The sequence below is a fragment of the Myodes glareolus genome, chromosome X (genome assembly GCF_982192425.1).
Source record: "Myodes glareolus chromosome X, mMyoGla1.1, whole genome shotgun sequence".
NCBI classification, from domain to species: Eukaryota; Metazoa; Chordata; class Mammalia; order Rodentia; family Cricetidae; genus Myodes; species Myodes glareolus.
In genome coordinates, this window is record NC_142053.1 from 98,908,528 (window position 1) to 98,926,330 (window position 17,803).

Genomic DNA, 17,803 nt, shown 5'->3' on the forward strand with positions numbered 1-17,803 from the left:
AGACTCAGGCACAGTATTATCCACTGAATCCATGTCTTTCCACTTTCTAAAGTACACATTATCAATGAAACCTGACAAACTGACTACATCATCAGGAAGTTAAACTAATCCATTGATCTCTATATCCCAAGAACACACTCCAAAAGCTTATGTATCCCAAATCTAAGGCCTTAGAGTACTCCTCTATGAGAAGGATATTTAAAGCAAATGCAAAATAGACTATAACAGAATTCAAATAAAGGGTCTATCATATTACAACTAATTTTAACTGTGTGAGAGATATAAAAGAATACATATTACTTTAAGAGGAAGCCTAAAATATATTCACATAATTTATAGTAAAATGACTTATATATAAAACTCCCTGTAGTATGAACCCATAACAACAAATATGATTTTAACATAAAGAGATACCATTTAGTTACATGGATATAAATAATATAGGTATGCTATTGTATTCCAGATCATCGAATGCCTATGGTAAAGGTCTTTGGTATGGTTTTCCTTTTCCCAGATTTGGTTGTTTAATAGTTATAGTCCTGGGACATAATATAGTTCAATTTGATTATAATTGACCTATGACTGAAGCATGAGGCCATTAGTATGACTTCATAGGACTATACAAACATGAATGTTGAAATTCTTCTCTATATTGGAAACTCATAGGGTGGTGTCACTGTTAATTGTTCTCTTTATTGCCTCTCTCTGTGTCCTGTTACATGAAAGTCTTCTCTATCAGTTTTACTTAAAAGTGGTGTTTTTTTTTAATGAAAAAGGAAATAATTTCATGAATCACATGTTCTGGCTACCAGTTTTGTTATTGGTTTTTGATTTTGAGCCTGACCTCAAATATAAGCTAGTGAAAATTTGAAAAAGTGATATAAAAATGAGTATTTCTCATTACAGAAGAGATAAGAACTTTCAAGCCAGAGACAGAAACAGGAGGAAAGAAGATAATTAGGTACTAATGGGTTGCTGAAAATACATCCTTCTGTGGCATTGTTTCATGAGCCGAAAGAGCAAAGGCACTTTCTCAAATCTAAGGTCTTGAAGTTCAATCAGGAAGTGGTCAAATGAAACATGGTCCCTGGAGAGTATAGCAGTTTGAAGAATAAAATAACCAGTCATGATAGGGATATGGGTCATGCAGGGCTTGTAGTTTTTATTTTGAAGTTAGATCATAATTATATCATTTTCCTTTCTCAATTTCCTCTCTCAAACCACTCCTATCCATGCCTTCTGCCCTTGCTCTCTCTCAAATTAGTGGAGACTGGCCTCTTTTTCTTTAACTGTTGCTAAATATATTAGCATAATTTGCTTAGTCTATATAATGTTATGTGTACGTACATGATTTCAAGAATAATCACTTGGTACTGGGTAATTAATTGGGGGACTTTTCCTTGGAGAAGACTATTTCTCCTACTGTCAATTTTCCCTAGTTACCTGTAGCACATTGTCTAGGGTTGTGGCCTTATTATATTTCTCCCTTCCATGTCAGTATACTTATTGGTGTTGCCCTTGTTTAGGTCCTGCTTCGGTGGTCATGTTGTTGAGACCACAATAATGGGTGAAATAGTAGCATCCATATCTTAGTGATAACCAGCAGCTCCCTAAGTGGACTTAAGTGCTACTCAGCAAGAAGGAAATCATGTCTGGTACTGAAAACCACTCAGGATTTCTTAGACTATGGATCTTGGAGAATTTTCAGTGTCACATTACTGGGTTAGTGTAATTTCTAAACCATATTACAGATATTAAATCCTTATACTCACAGATAAGGGTACCTCCCACCTCTCAACACTCAAACTTCCCTTTGCAACAGGAAGAGGCCATTACAGAAAGCCACAACTGATCAAAGTGAAACATTGTCTTTGAAATAGGAGCCCACAGCGATCTTTGGTTTTAAATTTTGTCATATTAATAAGATTTGTTAATTATTTTAATGTACATAAGCATGTCTAGTGAGCTTAGATGAGCTATTTGTGTGTTCCTGTCTGCAGAAGACAGAAGGTGTCAGATCCCTTGGACCTGGAACTCTGATTTGGACCTCCTTTGAGATGTCTGACATGTGTTCAGAAAACCAAACCTGGATCTTCTATAAAATCAATAGTACTCTTAACTGCTGAGCCTTCATTGGGCATGCCAACTTAATCTAGACTGGGAATCAGAGATTTGAGCTGATGCTTAAGGGTGAAAATTCCCAGACCCAAAATGGAAACAAAATTGTGCATCCAGGAGATGATGCTACACACAAACATATCCCTTGGACAGCATACATATTTCATAAAATTTGGTAACTTGGATGCTTATATTGGAAGAAAAAAGGAAGGAATAATCTTATTGGAAAATAGATGAAGAAAACCTAGGAATGACATAGTTACATTTTTTTCGAAGTAAAACAGGTAAGGTCCCTCTGTTCAAGAAACAAAAAGTAAGAGAACTTTAAGTTTGCATTCCTTGGGTACATTTCCCTCAAATTCGAGTGTAAGACAGTCCTTTTGAGCTGTAAAAACCAAGCAGAATCTTCTCTTCCTTGCTGACATATGTTCTATTGAACATTTGTTTTCTCAAAATAGACCTGATTCGCCCACTTCAAAAATCTGTCAATGTAGGACCCCCAACCCCCACCTTTCCTGATGTTCTGAAGTGCCATAAGGGATGCCTTGGCAGTCATGAGCTCTCTAGGTGGTACCAATTCAAACTGGTTCAGAGCCCAGGCAGTAACTGTGGTTTTGATACCGAAATGCCTAAAGCCCATGATTCACCAAATTCATGAAAAATTCCCTGCTGCCTTAAACTGAGATAGCATTATATCGTCACATCTTATTGTTGCTTGTGCTCTAAGATACATGCTCTAATGCCTATGAACTGCATTTGTGTATCTCCTCACGTGGCTTCCTTTCTGTGCATCTCTTTAAGGGGGGCATATTTTCTGCAGAGTGGCTGCTCTTGATCCACAGCTCTACTTTCAAACAGCAAATCTCATTTGTAACCTCTACATTCATCATTGTCTCATCTTTCGCTTGTTTTGTCTTTTGTCACTATTATAGGTTGATAGTTTCTAACACTTTTCATTTCACATTGTAATTAGCCATAAACAGACTTTAACAAAACTTTGGGAAAACAGTGTATTAGCTAGCTGTGGTAGCAAATGTTTTTAATTCTAGCACTAGGGAAAGAGATGGCAGGTGAATATCTGGCATTCAAGGAATATGTAAGATGTGTAAGTCAGCATAATAATGCAGGGATTGTGGGAGAATGATGTTGAACAGATTATGCTTGTAGCTAAGCAAGCTTTCTCTCTAAATAAAAACATAAGTAACAACAAGTTAACATAAGTTCTACCACTTCCACTTATTTGCTACATACCAAACACTGTGCTAGGTGTTCACATCTTTTATATTGATTGACATTTGTGATAATTTGCAAAATAATTATTAATATGCAATATTTGAAAATTAGGAAGTAGAGGTTTGTAGTGTGCAAAGTCAAAATGAGAGTAATATGAAAGCCATGGATTAGAAATTCATCTATTAAATGTCTATTATTTTTGTTATTATACCCTACTTATTTCATAAATTCTAATTGATGATGAAATATTCTATAGTATTAAAAGGTTTTTTAGTAGTTTATTGATATAGTAGAAATATTTACTTAACTTAAGAAGATTTGCAAATATTTTACAAATCCCTAACATTAAAATAGGCCACTGCTTTCAATCTATACTCACTAGCAATACATGCATTAGCATGTGAGATCGAGTGGTGCACGTGTGTTTGTTTAATTAGCCAAAAGAAGGTAGAGGAGAAAGAAAGAGAAGATAGAGGGAAATCATTGTGTGTTTGACCAGTGGTTAAGAGCACTGCCTGTTCTTCCAAAGATCCTAAATTCAATTCCTACCAACCACATGGTGTTTCACAATCATCTGTAATGAGATCTGGTGCCCTCTTGAGAAAGAGACCTGGTCAGTTGTCTTCATCAGCTTAGATCATGAAATCCAATATGGACAAGTTCAACAGAACCTCCATATACTGGCTGCCCATGCATGCTTCAGCATTGCCAGGGCATAAATTTCATTTAATTCAAATTTCAGAATGCCATATTAACTAAAATGAACTATGGAATCTTAACAGTAACTGGAATAAATGAATTTTTGGTTGAATTATTTCACAGGTTGTTTACAGATGAATGAAGAAATGAAGTAGTAAAGTACACCTTGTTTAAAATAAAATAATAGAAAATAGGAAAGGTTAGATTAGTACATTTTAGAGTAAAGGTCATTTCTCATATGAAAACTAAAATTGCAGATATTTACCGCGTAGATATTATTTGTTGAAATGTCCTTAGAGATTAAGATGAAACGTAATATAAAGCTTAGTACATTTATTCATGTCTTTATTTTTGCAAGAGAAATGCATGTCATACATCTCACTGTATAGTGACTTTCGCTAAAATGCAATGAATTCCATATGTTCACTAGGAAGTATGAGAAATTTTGCTGAACCTTTAAAAAAACTAATCATGCAATATCTAAATCTGAAAGGCACCTAGGAAGTAAATAGAATACCTGAATATTTTTCTTTGCAACGAACAAACACAAAACCATCTTTTTTCTTGAATTAATGCATAAAAGTTAATTTTCCATAAGTAGTTAAGACAGGTACTATGAAACCAGTCTTATTAGATGAAGACAATGTGCCAATTGTATTACCTGTACTGAAATATCTCTTTACTAAAGCAAACCTAGGATGGAGAGTCATTTGATTCCTTTTAGGGAAGGAGAGACTGAGGCTTAAGAAAGTTATACTAATAGTGCTCTAATCTTTTTATAATATGATTGGTGATTTAATAACAGGCGTTTTCAGAAGGCCCTGTACTCAACACTCATATCTACTAAAAAGAACATATTGACAAGGGAAAATCCTAGACTTGTTTCTACTATACATAGTCAATGTTTCAAAACATTTATACTTTATTACATGATTTATATATAATATAGTTATATAATATATGGGATGTAATATTCAAAATATTATACTTTAAAATGTCATTTCTATTATTCCTTAGTTGTCATCTTTATCAGAGATTCTCTGTTATATAAAAAGATGAGATTTTGAATTAGATTCTTTAATTGGAGGCATGTTGATAGGTAATTAGAAATGGACCCATCTGCTTCATCTGTCTCTCATATTTTGCCTATTGGCTTTACTATTCTCTCTACTCTCTGTTCCTCAATACCACATAAAATACCATTTTCTTCAGAAACCAAAGTCACAGACTTTTTATCTTTTCATATAAAGTTTTAGTATAAATTTGGAAAGTCAAAGCAAAATAATACTTGGCGTAAGACACTAATACAGCAATGATGTGTTGGAAAATTTTAAGTAACTTCTAAAATATAATTTTAAATTATTAACTCAAATAAATCTATGAAAATGCTAATATTATTGTCAGCTAACTGAACTCTGGGATTAACTTACTGGGGAGTAGTTATACTCATACACAGCTTCGTACAACTGATAAATATGAACCTGTCTACAATTTTGACAAAATGACAAAAAATTAAATGGAAATTATTCATAACCATAAAATGCACATGCTGAGATTAATAACAATGGACACTCTTGATCCAGGTGTTATTCCATAAATACTAACTAACTTACATAAATGAAGATCAAATATAATTTTTGCAGGATGTTGAATGTAGGCAACAACTTGCCTACATTTATTATATGGAATTCAGCCTCCGGCGTAACATTGCTGCTTGTGTCTTAGAACCAATAAAATGGGGTTAAGAGAAAGTGACCATTGCATTGCCTCTTACCAAATAAATCCTTACCATCAGTGGAAAAATGAAATTTACAGTTTTTTATTACCTTGTTCCTCATACAGGTAATTAAACACTAAAGATCTCATCTTGAGGGTTTTGTCTCATTTTATCCTTTATATTAAAACTCACAGGCAGGGAGGGGAGCAGAAAAAAATGTAGAGCTCAATAAAAATTAATAAAAAAAACAAAACTCACCGGAATATTATCAAATTTATCGAAGCTTTAAATTTTAATTAAAATTTTCAAAATAAAAATAAAGTAAAAGGAGACACCTGATTCTAAAATGTTCATTAAATGTCCCCTTCATGACACTTTCTAGGTTTGTTCTATTGGTTCAAAAACCAAAAAAAGAAATGTCGGGATTTAGGGTTCAACAAAAGAAAGCATTATTAGCAAGGCAGACAGACAAGGCAGACAGATTGCAGGACGATTTCAAGGAAGAAGGTTTTATTTTGGGGGGGTGTTAGAGTGGTCTGTTGAGAGACGGGGTTTCTCTGGGTAACCTTGTCTGTCCTGGAACTCTCTCTATAGACCATGCTTACCTAGAACTTACAGAGATCTGCCTGCTTCTGCCTGCTTCTGCCTGCTGAGTGCTGGGATTAATGGCATGCTTCACAACTGCCTGGTGTAGTAGTTATTGCTTTGAAGTTCTGTGTCTTAAATGTGGAATGAAACTTGTGTTCATTGCTCAAAGCATCCCTGTGGGAAAGCTTGCCTCTAGTTTGTTCCGTCTCTAACTTGTACTCTTTGCCCTATGACCTGTGGCAAATTGATTTGAACAGATGTTTTGGTTTAATATTTAATTTACAATTTTTTGCAGATTTCCCTAATGTTCAATATAGTGTTCACAATATCATCACGCTTTGGTTTATATATTCTAAGAAAAAATGATCCAGAAGACATTAATGACAGTATTTACTTCATTGAAAGTTTACTGAAATACTTTAAAAGATCATAAAATCCCAAGCAGTGACCACTCAGTAGTTAAAGCTTCAAATTGGAGAGGTTTTTACTTAAAAAAAATGAGAGATCACATTAACCTTACATTTCAGGGTATCTTCTATTTAACATTGCAAAAAATTATTTGATTAATAATACTTAATTATGATGTAATGAATACTAATCTACATATAAGGTTTTATGGACACATGGAGAGACTAAAATTAATTTTTAACATGATTGAAATAAAATCTCTAATGATAAAAACTATTTTTAAGATAAATTTATTATATTATTAGAACACAGTCTTATTGTAGAATCATACTTAAAATATACAGATAATCTTTATATTTAAATAGTACTAAAATGTATTTTCAAAAATTTTAAAATAAAAATTGGCAGTATGATGAGGTAGGAGATATTTTAATTCATTTGGTTTAATGTTTGCACAATGTTACACATAGATCAAAGCCACACAATGTGTTCCATGAACTATTTGTCAATTAAAATAAGTTTGCAAGTATCAAAATATTCTCAAAATATTTACAGATATTTAAACATCGTCTAGTAATCATTAACTAAATTATATATACTTAAGGCATCATATGTTTTATTTGGGTCCTTGTTTTAGCTTGCTTAGCTTGTTTTTTGTTCCTTGCCTTTCATTTTGAAGCCTTTATTATTTTTCTATTTCCCTCATAGCAGATACTATTTAATACTGTAAGGTTCCTTTTCATATGTTATTTTATAATACCCAGATACAATGTTATTCCTGGAACAACATATTCCTATCTCAAGTCCCAGGCCTGAATAGACGATCATCCAAATGCATTTTCTCCATAAAGTAGCGTGTTTCATTCCTTTAGCTGACAGAGATCTTCATTCTAATATGAAAATTGGCCTTCTTTCTTAGCTTAATTCTGAATGAATACTTTCTTTCTGCTAAGGTTTTCACGGCATATGTTTTATTTGATATAAAATATTCATTTGGTTATTATTTATATCCTTCCCTAAAATATATGTTCCTCAAGAAATGGATTGAGTAATTACATACTTTGTATTGACAATGAAACTTTCACACAGATGTGCATGTAATGGCTGAATGATAACAAAATAAAATGCTAAAGCTTTGATATCATTTAGTATATAAGGATAGTCTAAGCATAAAGTCTTGCCATATTGACAAAAGCTAATGAGTTTCCAAATAATATTGAAAAATTATATTTCTGTGCATATGAAAAAGATGAATATAAATTTAAACTAGTTAACATGAATTTTGAAGCCCTACAAAGACAGACTATCTAATGTCTGTAAACTATCACAGACATTCTTTCAAGACAAGAAGGAACAAAGAAGGGAACAAGAGTCACTACAGTGCTACAAATACAGAACTGGGAAAAATCAATTAGTTACACAATGAAGGACATTAAAACCTCGAGGAGGATAAGAGCTGAAAATGGTGATGAAGGGATCTTAAAGTGAGGGACAATTGAAATTTGAAAGATAATTACTTGTGACTCACGCATTTGAAACAAGTATTTAAAATTTTCCAAATGGACTTTCAAATAAATAAAGGTTTTACAGTAAAAGTTTATTGTTCTTGTTATTTCTAATTCTATTGTCAAGGAAGCGGGTAAATGTACGCATGTGCATCCACGAATAAGAAACAGTATGAAAAAGAAAGAGTGGGGGATAACACTAGTAAATATGCTATTATCGAATCACAATGGTTTGTCGAGTCTGACAAAAAAAGTTTTCCAAGGCCCAGGGTATAAGAAAACACTTAAAATTCCTCACACCTTTCCAGTCTCCAATTTCTAGAAGTGGTCCTCATCCACAAGCATACTTTAAACATACACAGTGCACCATGGGAATAGAAATACAGAAGCATAAGTTATAGGTCAAAGTGATTTATATCAGATATCAGTGAGCTATTTCACATCCCTTTACTTCCATCAGTTCAGTAACTCAAAAATTGTTGCTTGGGTGAACTGGAAAATGGAAGGTGTTGGACTTTAGTGATCAACATTTAGCTGAGTATGGTTCTACATATGGAGACACTAGGATGTTAAAAAGAAACTCAGAATGTCTGTATTATTGCTAAAATTATTGTGCATAGTGCATCCTAAGACTAACAAAATTTCCATTTCCCATTCTTATCTGGAATTCTGTACTTTGACATAAATTAGCAATATACCATTTTTCACTACAGGTAATCTCCTAGAACCTTTTAATTATTTTCCTACACCAAATGTTTATAATAAATAAAATCTTCTCCTAATTAGAGTATAAAAAGTATTCAGAAAGTAATATATGTTAAGAAAATAAATGTTCAACTCCAGAAAAGTTTCAATTAAAATCTGAATTATATTTCCCTTTATTATAATATTAAGTAGGATCAGTCATTTCGTAACATGGTCATGACACATTTTGTTTTGCTTTACTTATTCCCAAACTAAATACCACATGAATTCAACATACATATTTTAGAAAATTATTTCATTCTTTAGAAGCCCAAGGTTTTTATGTGTTCTCTTCTGGCAAGTGGAAATGAGATAGATCATATTAATAAAAAGTGAAGTTTACAAATCACCAAGCTTAACAGTAGAATTACTACATAAATTGAAAATAAAATTTAACTGCTACATATGCAATTTATCTAAATCAACAGCAACTATATTTTATTCAACTCATTCTAATAATGCTAAGAAAAGAGAGTATTGATTAATTTGGCTGATTACTAAAATATACAATTGGAATTGGAAATGTGATACTCATGTGTGGAAGCTATAGTTTGGATAAACACTGATGGATGTATATTCACATCTTTTGCTCTATAAGGAATGGCTTTGCAATGCAAATCTGTTCAAATCAACACTATCACAAAATTATAGAAATAAATTAGACTTTTCACGTCACTACCATGCTTCCAACACAGAACTGAGAAAGTACAGTAACTATACAATGAAGGACATTACAAGCACAAGGATGAGAGCTGATAAATGGTGATGAAGGGACCTTAAAGGGGGGGATAATTCGTATTTGAAAGAAGTTCAAATGTGTTACACTCACATTTAAAAAATGGTTTACCAAACAGGCTTTTTCAATATCCTTTAAAAACTTATATGTTATCAGAACTATAAATTATGAAAGACCTACAAGAGAAACAACACAATCAGTTTCTTTGTATTCTATAAGAACAAGTAAAAAGGCCCATTTATAATCTTAACCAAACATGGATTTTGGAGATAATGTGAATAATATATAAATATTCTAAAACTTTAGCTTCTATCTACATTGTCTCAGGCTGATTTCATCACAAAATGCTAATTCCCCTTTAAAAATGAGAGAGAATATATTTAGAGTGTAAGGTTAGACACATGTACAAACTCAAAATGAAACAAAGTGGCAGTTAATTTTCCTTCTATATTTATAGCCCTTTCCTTAGCATAAGCATACTTAGCAGTATTGTAGATGGCAATCAGATAATCCAATAATTAAGGAATATGCACATCCATAATCACTACCTCTTGGAAATTTCATTTTAAAATTATGTTTTTAATACAAAAGAAAACCATGATGGTGTGTCCTTGCTGTTCAACTGAATTATATTGCAAATATAGAATATAATTTTATTCTAAAAGATTATTTAAGCACTTTAGAAAGTCAGAAAAACATATATTATGAAGTCAATTAGATGCAATGCTAAATTTAAAGATTGACTATTTTTTTGACAAATAGACATTTAAGACATGATAATTAGGAAAGAACATATAGGAAATCAATTTCTTTACAATTGCAAGGTAATATTTAGAATTTGGTGCTACTTTACTCTATTTATACAGTTATATATAATTTAACTTGTGTGAAGTTTTGTGTTCTATACTTAGCACTTCAAAATAAGTAAATACATCATTGTCTTAAAGTGAAAAAAAATAATTGAAATGAATGTAAAACAATTTCCTATGCTTGTTTATATTCTCAAGGCTGGGATTTAAGGAGTACAAGTCTTGGGTAGTCACAGAAAAGGAATGAAAGACAATAAGGATTTCAATAATATGTAGCATTTGTGACCATTAGAGATAGATCTTCTTTCCAGACAAACAACAGACACAAAGAAACACCATATATAAGGTAAAAGCACTCCTGTTGCTATTTTTTTAAATTTAGGCTATTATTCACAAGATAAATCCTAGATGGTTATATGCTGCTCATAATGGTAACAAGAAATAAATCAGCCATACTTTTTAAATTACTGTTCAGTCTCAAAGTGACATTTGTTCTCACAAAATTTTTATTTTATTCCCCAGAGTGTACTATTGGACACTTCTTTTTTGTTGGGAGTTAGTGAAATTTTGAGTGAAGGTGAATTGTTTGTCCATGTCCAAGTCAAATTCCTATACTTTGACCTCATGAGAATTGCACATCCTCCTACCAATGAGGCTAAGAACAATGACAAATCTACCTCTGCTCTGAGTGCAAATGTTGACAGTGTGTAGAAAATGTTGACCATATCTGTCTCCTCTTGAATGTTTATGTCCAGAAGAATGCTCCGCTAAAGAGACAGATCCTACCAACATTATCTAAACCAGTATCCTAGTTGAGCTGTATATAATAACCCTGTCTTCCTTGTTTACCTGTATGTAATAATCCTTCCTGCTTGATTAAGCTGCATGCAGCATTTCCTGTTCAGATGTATAGAATTAACATGCTGAGATCCCAGAGTGCTGCACCTTCTTCATGCAAGAGCCAAGATCATGTGATCACAACTTTTCTGTACATGTATCTGTTTTTTCTTTGCTCCTTAGCAGCCACTCACTAGTCAGGGGATTCAGTCTCCATGCCTTGCAATTTTATGGCACATTTAAATGTTTAGATTTAAAGAAAATAATCCAAGGAAGAAAAATTCCCAGCATGGTATAAAATTTGATGACATTGTGGCCTTAATAACCATACATAGTCTATAGCAGTACACTCTATCTGGAGTTATTTTCATTGGTTTAATCAGGTCACTGTGAAACTTACTTGGAATTAATAGGGAAGGTGGAATCCACAACAATTAAATTTTATAACATGCTATATTGAAATAAATCAAAGAAAGCCATTAATTGGGAATCGATGGCAGTAATAGACCCAAATATTCACAATACTTTGAGCAGTAGTGGACAAATTGTAATTGACATGAGCCTTAAATTAATGCACAGAATCCTATCTTTACTGATGCTTTTTTGTTCCAGAATAAAAACAAAGTACAGATGGAGAGGTGCATTGTTTCTTTGTAAAGATGAAGTTACTAAGAAAGACATAGATTGTGAGTTTTGTTTCCTAAAGAATATTTTCTTCAATCTCTTATTCATCTATTTATCATTGATAGTATTCTCTTTCTAAAGTAATTTTAGGCACCTGCCTAACTGAAAAGATGAGATAGACCTCCCAGCTGCAGCAGGATATGATATTTGGAATCTAGCTGAATAAATCAGTGTTAAGATAGAACACAGTGCTCAATGAGTCTAACCAAATACGAAATAAATATTTTTATTAAAGAAACCTTAACAGACATCTAGTCAATTTTCCTTGGATAGTTTCTGACTACTTCTATATATACTCAAAATACTAAGAAGAATAAATATGAAGGGCATATTTCATATAGTGTGCTATAACACTCGAGTTTGTTATTTGTGACAGGTAGAGCTATTCTATTAGGGCAATACTGATATTTTGCCTCAAAAAGTATTTAAAGGAAGGATATAAATCAGAAAAGCCCCATTACTCTCTCCATTGCCTTCTTCTCATTCTCTCTGTACTATGCCTGTCAAAACTCTCAACATTTTACCCAAGTGTAATTTTCAATTAAGAGAGGCAATGTCATAGCCTGTGCCCTATCTCAAGCCACAGAAGCTTCTCTTGCTTGCTAAGCAAGCTCTTGACTTTAGAATCTGTGGCTTTGTTCTTTTGAAAGATGTTTTCTATATTCTAAGCCTCTTAACAGCATACTTATTCTTTGAGGTTTAGTTTTAATGGTGTCCCCTGGCACAGTTCTCTTCAACTGTACCTTTGTTAGCATCTGCACTTACATTTCTTTATAATTGGATTTTATTTTCATAAGCAAATAATTTATTTCTTTGGCCATGTCTTTCTTTCTGGTTTGTTAAATGCTTCCTAAAGTTATGATTTATACCTCAATCCCCCTTAATACATATTTTAAGACACTCCATCTGCCAATATGAAAAAGAATTAACTACACAGAGAAAAACTAATTATTTCCAGTGGACTTCTAAACCTACGTATAATGAGTGGTCATTGCTCACACATATCCATTATCAAGAATTATTTTTGTGTATTTTAATATATGTGTTTGTGTAAGAAAGGAATCTTAGAGACAAAGAAAATGAACCAGAGGCACAAATAAACATCTCCTCTTTCTTTTTAAAAAATGAGTTCATCAGTGTACATTTTTTGCTTCAGAAGTGATTTCTCCTTAAAGAACTCATGATAAATGTTTGGTAAGGCTACAATTAGCTGACTGGCTGTTCAAATGTTTCATATCCCTAAGGCCTCATATAGGACACTGCTGATGGTACGGAAATGGCCTATGGAAGTTTGAACTTTTGGCAAAGATGTATTTTGCTCTTTGTTCATTCCAGTCTCTCTGTGAATTAAAAGAAACCATGTTTTGTTTGCACTGAGAAATAAAAGGTTAAAACGGAGAGGAATAAAGAATAAAAACAATACAAAATGCAAAGAAAGTGACGCAGAGATACAATAGAAGTGAAAAAATTGTTTCCAAAAATGAATCATCTTTTACAAAATCATTTGAAGAGAAATTTAGAGGAAAACTGTGAATTGTTCAAATCCAGTATGACAGTATCAGGAGTAATTCAAAGAAGCTGCTCATTTTTGAGAGAGGAGGAGGAGGTAATGAAGTTGGGTGATGTGGAAGGGGGAAATATAAGCAAATGTACTCTGTATTTTTTTAAGTAAAGCATTGCTCATTTGAGAGAAATCTCTGTCACTTATCAGAGTCAATATTGCCATCTAGAAAATGAGAAGTTGGGACTATATGGCCCCCAAATTTCCTACTAATTATCTAAATCCAACGAATCTACATTTGAATGTTTTTACAAGATCTTTTTATTATTTGGATTTAAATTGCTTGGTATCAACTGACATCATAAGAGACAATCAAAAGGCTGAAGTTTTAGTAACTGGTAATGACAGCAAGACTACTGGAAATAAGCACATATGAAGAAATAATACTACACAAAGGAATATGAGCTCAAGCATCAGATGGTATTATTAGCAGGTATAGATACTAAACAGAAATTAAATATGTCATAATATATAGCAGGAAACAATTATTACAAGTTAGAGTATTATAGGATGGCTTTTAAAAATAAGGGGGATCACATTGTGCTTTTAATACCAAGAGTTGTGAAACTGAAGAGGGTAAAGTTGCAGTGGAAGTGACATAAAAATAATTTGGAAGTGTCCAGCATGTATAGAGAGAAATCGGGAAGAGACCAGTGCTAAGGGATAACCCATGAAGAGGGTAGGAGAAAATTGGATGCTCAAACTGGTATTGAGATATTTAACAAAAATGATATGATAATGTTCAAGGCATAAAATTAGTTTTGCAATAGTCAAAGAAATACAAAATTAGGAGAATATAGTCTCTTGATTATGTTATATAATACTTCTATTCATTATGCATAAGGGTGCTGTCGACGGAGGAAGAAATAACGGGTTAGAATTTTTCTTTAATTTATGCAATCTTTCACAGAAAAACTTGACCTTTGCACTGCAAAGCTACATCCATTAGAACTATTGATTACTTTCATGGTTATATAATTTGAGGGTCAATTACACTCATGAGCTAATTTCTTTTCATTGGGCTCATGGATGACCCTAAAAAGTTGAAATGGTGACAGAGCGTGATAAATGAGAGTTATAAAGTTCCTTCAAGAAATTAAAATGCTTAAGAGAGCATAGCAATCTATCCACCATCGGGTGGTTACTCTGTACTTCTCAGCGATTACACTTCAGCAGGCAACCTATAAAACCTAGTGAACGAGTATGCAACCTTTTTATCCTGTGGAAAGGCATTGTCAGCTACCACTAGTGTCCAATTTGGGGGAACTATTATCTTTAGTCTGCTGCCACTGACTTAATAATAACAACAATTAATCTTCATCTGAACCACAATAGAGCAAGGCACGGATTATGACAGGGGTTCTGGGCTGTTACTAAACTTAGTCTTAGTTTTCATCTTGAGATATATGTTGCCCCCGTCATTAGTCTGGAAACAAGACCGCCTTCCTAGAACATGCAGTAAGCAACAACATATTTAACTGGAATTTAGTTCTTTTGAACAATTTGGTCGTAAAATTTCCACAGGGTTCAGAGTGAAAATCACTTTAATGAAAATGTGGGGAATCAGTGATTGGGTCAGCTGTTTCTGTGGGTTTCCACATAATGGTCTTGACCCCTTTGCTCATACTATTGCTCCTCCTGCTCTATGACTGGCTCCAGGTGCTTGCCACGGTGCTCCACTGTGAATCTCTGCATCTGCTTCCATCAGTTTCTGGATGACGGGTCTATGATAACAATTAAGGTAGTCTACCAGGGCCCACAGATACAAGTCTGATCCACCTTGACTAAAGTTCAGAGAGTTTGAGTTCTCTCAAAGATTTTTGACAAGTGTGGTTACAAACAAGAGATCCTGACCTAGGGTGTGGTTAATTAGTTAGAATTTTGAGTATAGAGGTGGATCTGCTCCACCTTGACCAAAGATCGGAGATTTCAAGTCTATTCCTTGTCCTTCAGGAGGTTCCAGTGAGTGACTGCCTTCAGGATACGTGGTATATTCCTTATATCATGCTAATGAAGTTTGTGGCACTCCCTCCCTGGAGTGGAGTGTATACACAGATGAGAAATAAATGCGGGAGGTTTTAGTATTCACTGACTTTCCCTCCTGGTGCTGTCCTATGTTTCTGTCTTTTATTTCTCTCATATCTCTGCTCCTTTTGATTAATAATTCTAATCCTCATGCTCCTGCCCTGGAGCATGTGAACCCCATCGAGGCTGGACCTTGACAGCAATCATTAATCTGATTACAGGAGAAGAGCAGCTAAGGTACCTTCTCCACTTTTGCTTGGATTCTTAGCTGGGGTTATCCTTGTGGATTCCTGAAAATTCCCCTAATGCCTGGTTTCTGGATAACCCCATAATGGCTCCCTCAATCAAGATATCTCTTTCCTTGCTCTCCCTTTCTGTCCTTCATCCAACTCTACCTTCATGATCCCTAGTGTTCTCCCCCTCTTTCCTCTTCTCCCCTCTTCACTACCCTACTGACAGCTAGAGAACCAGCATAGGACTGAACTAGGCCCTCTGAACGTGAGGGACAGTTGTGTGTCTTGGGCAGTCTGTGGGACCACTGGCAGTGGAACCAGTATTTATCCTGAGTGCATGAACTGGCCCTTTGGAGCCTATTCTCTATGGACAGATAGATGCCTTGCTCAGCTTTGATACAGGAAAGAGAGCCTTGGTCCTGCCTCAAGTGATGTGACAGACTATGTTGACTCCCCATGGGAGGCCTCACCCTCTTTGAGGAGTAGATGGGGGGTGGCCTAGGAAGAAGGTGGGAGGAACCAGAGGGCAGGAGGGAGAGGAAACTGGGATAGGTGTGTAAAATAAGGTGTTTTAAAAATAAAAAAGAGAGAAAGAAAAAGAAAATGTGGGGAATTAGAAAAGATAAGAATATAATAAATACAACATCCACGAAATCATTGAAACCTAGTCTTGCCATTTAGAATTTACTTTCAAATACTAAATTTGTAGTTGAAATGGATTTTGAGTAAAATAGAAACATTATAGGATAGTGATGAAGAGAAAAATATAGCTACTGCTTCAAATCCTGACTGTAGCATGCGTGTACTGAACAATCTCAGAGAAATTTCTTTTTGGCTTCAGGTTCTTCGTGTGCAAAATAGGGATGATAAAATCTAACTGAACACCAGATTGACAGAGAAGCCCTCAATAAAAAATTATTGTTATTTTCATGAAGAAATATCAATCATCTGTTCTATTGAGGTAGTGGTAGTAGTGGTGGTGGTGGTGGTGGGAGAGAGAGTCAGGTGGTGCTGTTGGTGGTAGGAAAGAGAGATGTGGTGGGGGTTGGAGAATTCTTATGCAGCCAGGCTGATCTTCAAATGACTGTTCTCCTATTCTTGCCTCCTGAGTGCTTAGATTACATGTGAGTACCACTATCACCAAATCCAAGTCTTCTTTTCTCTAATCTTCTCTCAAAGTTCTGAAGCTTATGAGGCACTATAACTATAGCAAGGAAAGACTAAAGATAGACCTCCTTAGTTACATTCAGGTACCACAATCTGGAGAGTTAATCTCTAAAAGGATAGAATAGAAGATAGGCTATTACTTGTTTACTTTCTCCACTGAAAGTATTTGCTGTTTTGATGCTTAGTAATTTTACTGTCTCCCATTCACCATTTCACATATACAAAGGGCTCTTATGGCTCATTTCAACTGAGATGAAGTATCTTAGTACGATGACAAAAAACTACTAAGCAGGTCAATTAGTTCTAAAAATCGTGTGAAATGGCTATTAAAATACTCATCACAAAGTTAAGTTACTATATCCTTTCACAAAACCTGAAGATGCCTTCAGGATAATATTCAGGTTAATAAGGATAAGATTTGTACTAAGTTTTGAAAACAAAAAGTATTTATCCTCTTGTTATCCATGTTTATTCACAAATTTCACAAACTATATCATGTAAATTCTTCTAATATGATGATTGTTCCTGATAAAACAATTCTGAAATTATATTCCTGAATTATATGTGAAAACTGTGCAACATCAGACAAAGCAGAAAATGATTATTATGAAAATCCATAAATAATTTGAGTTAATGAAACTACAAAACTCAATACTAATATAAAAGTTTAGAGTTAACTTCATCAATAAAGGTGTAATCAGACATAATCATGCATTTATAGGAGAAATGTTTACTTTTA

General features: G+C 33.8%; 1 protein-coding gene across 8 annotated transcripts in view; it reads right to left on the minus strand.

The window, feature by feature from the left end:
* Dmd (dystrophin) overlaps positions 1–17,803 on the minus strand; it is a 2,257,783-nt gene that overhangs the window by 894,885 nt on the left and 1,345,095 nt on the right. The gene's annotated exons all lie outside the window — the stretch shown is intronic.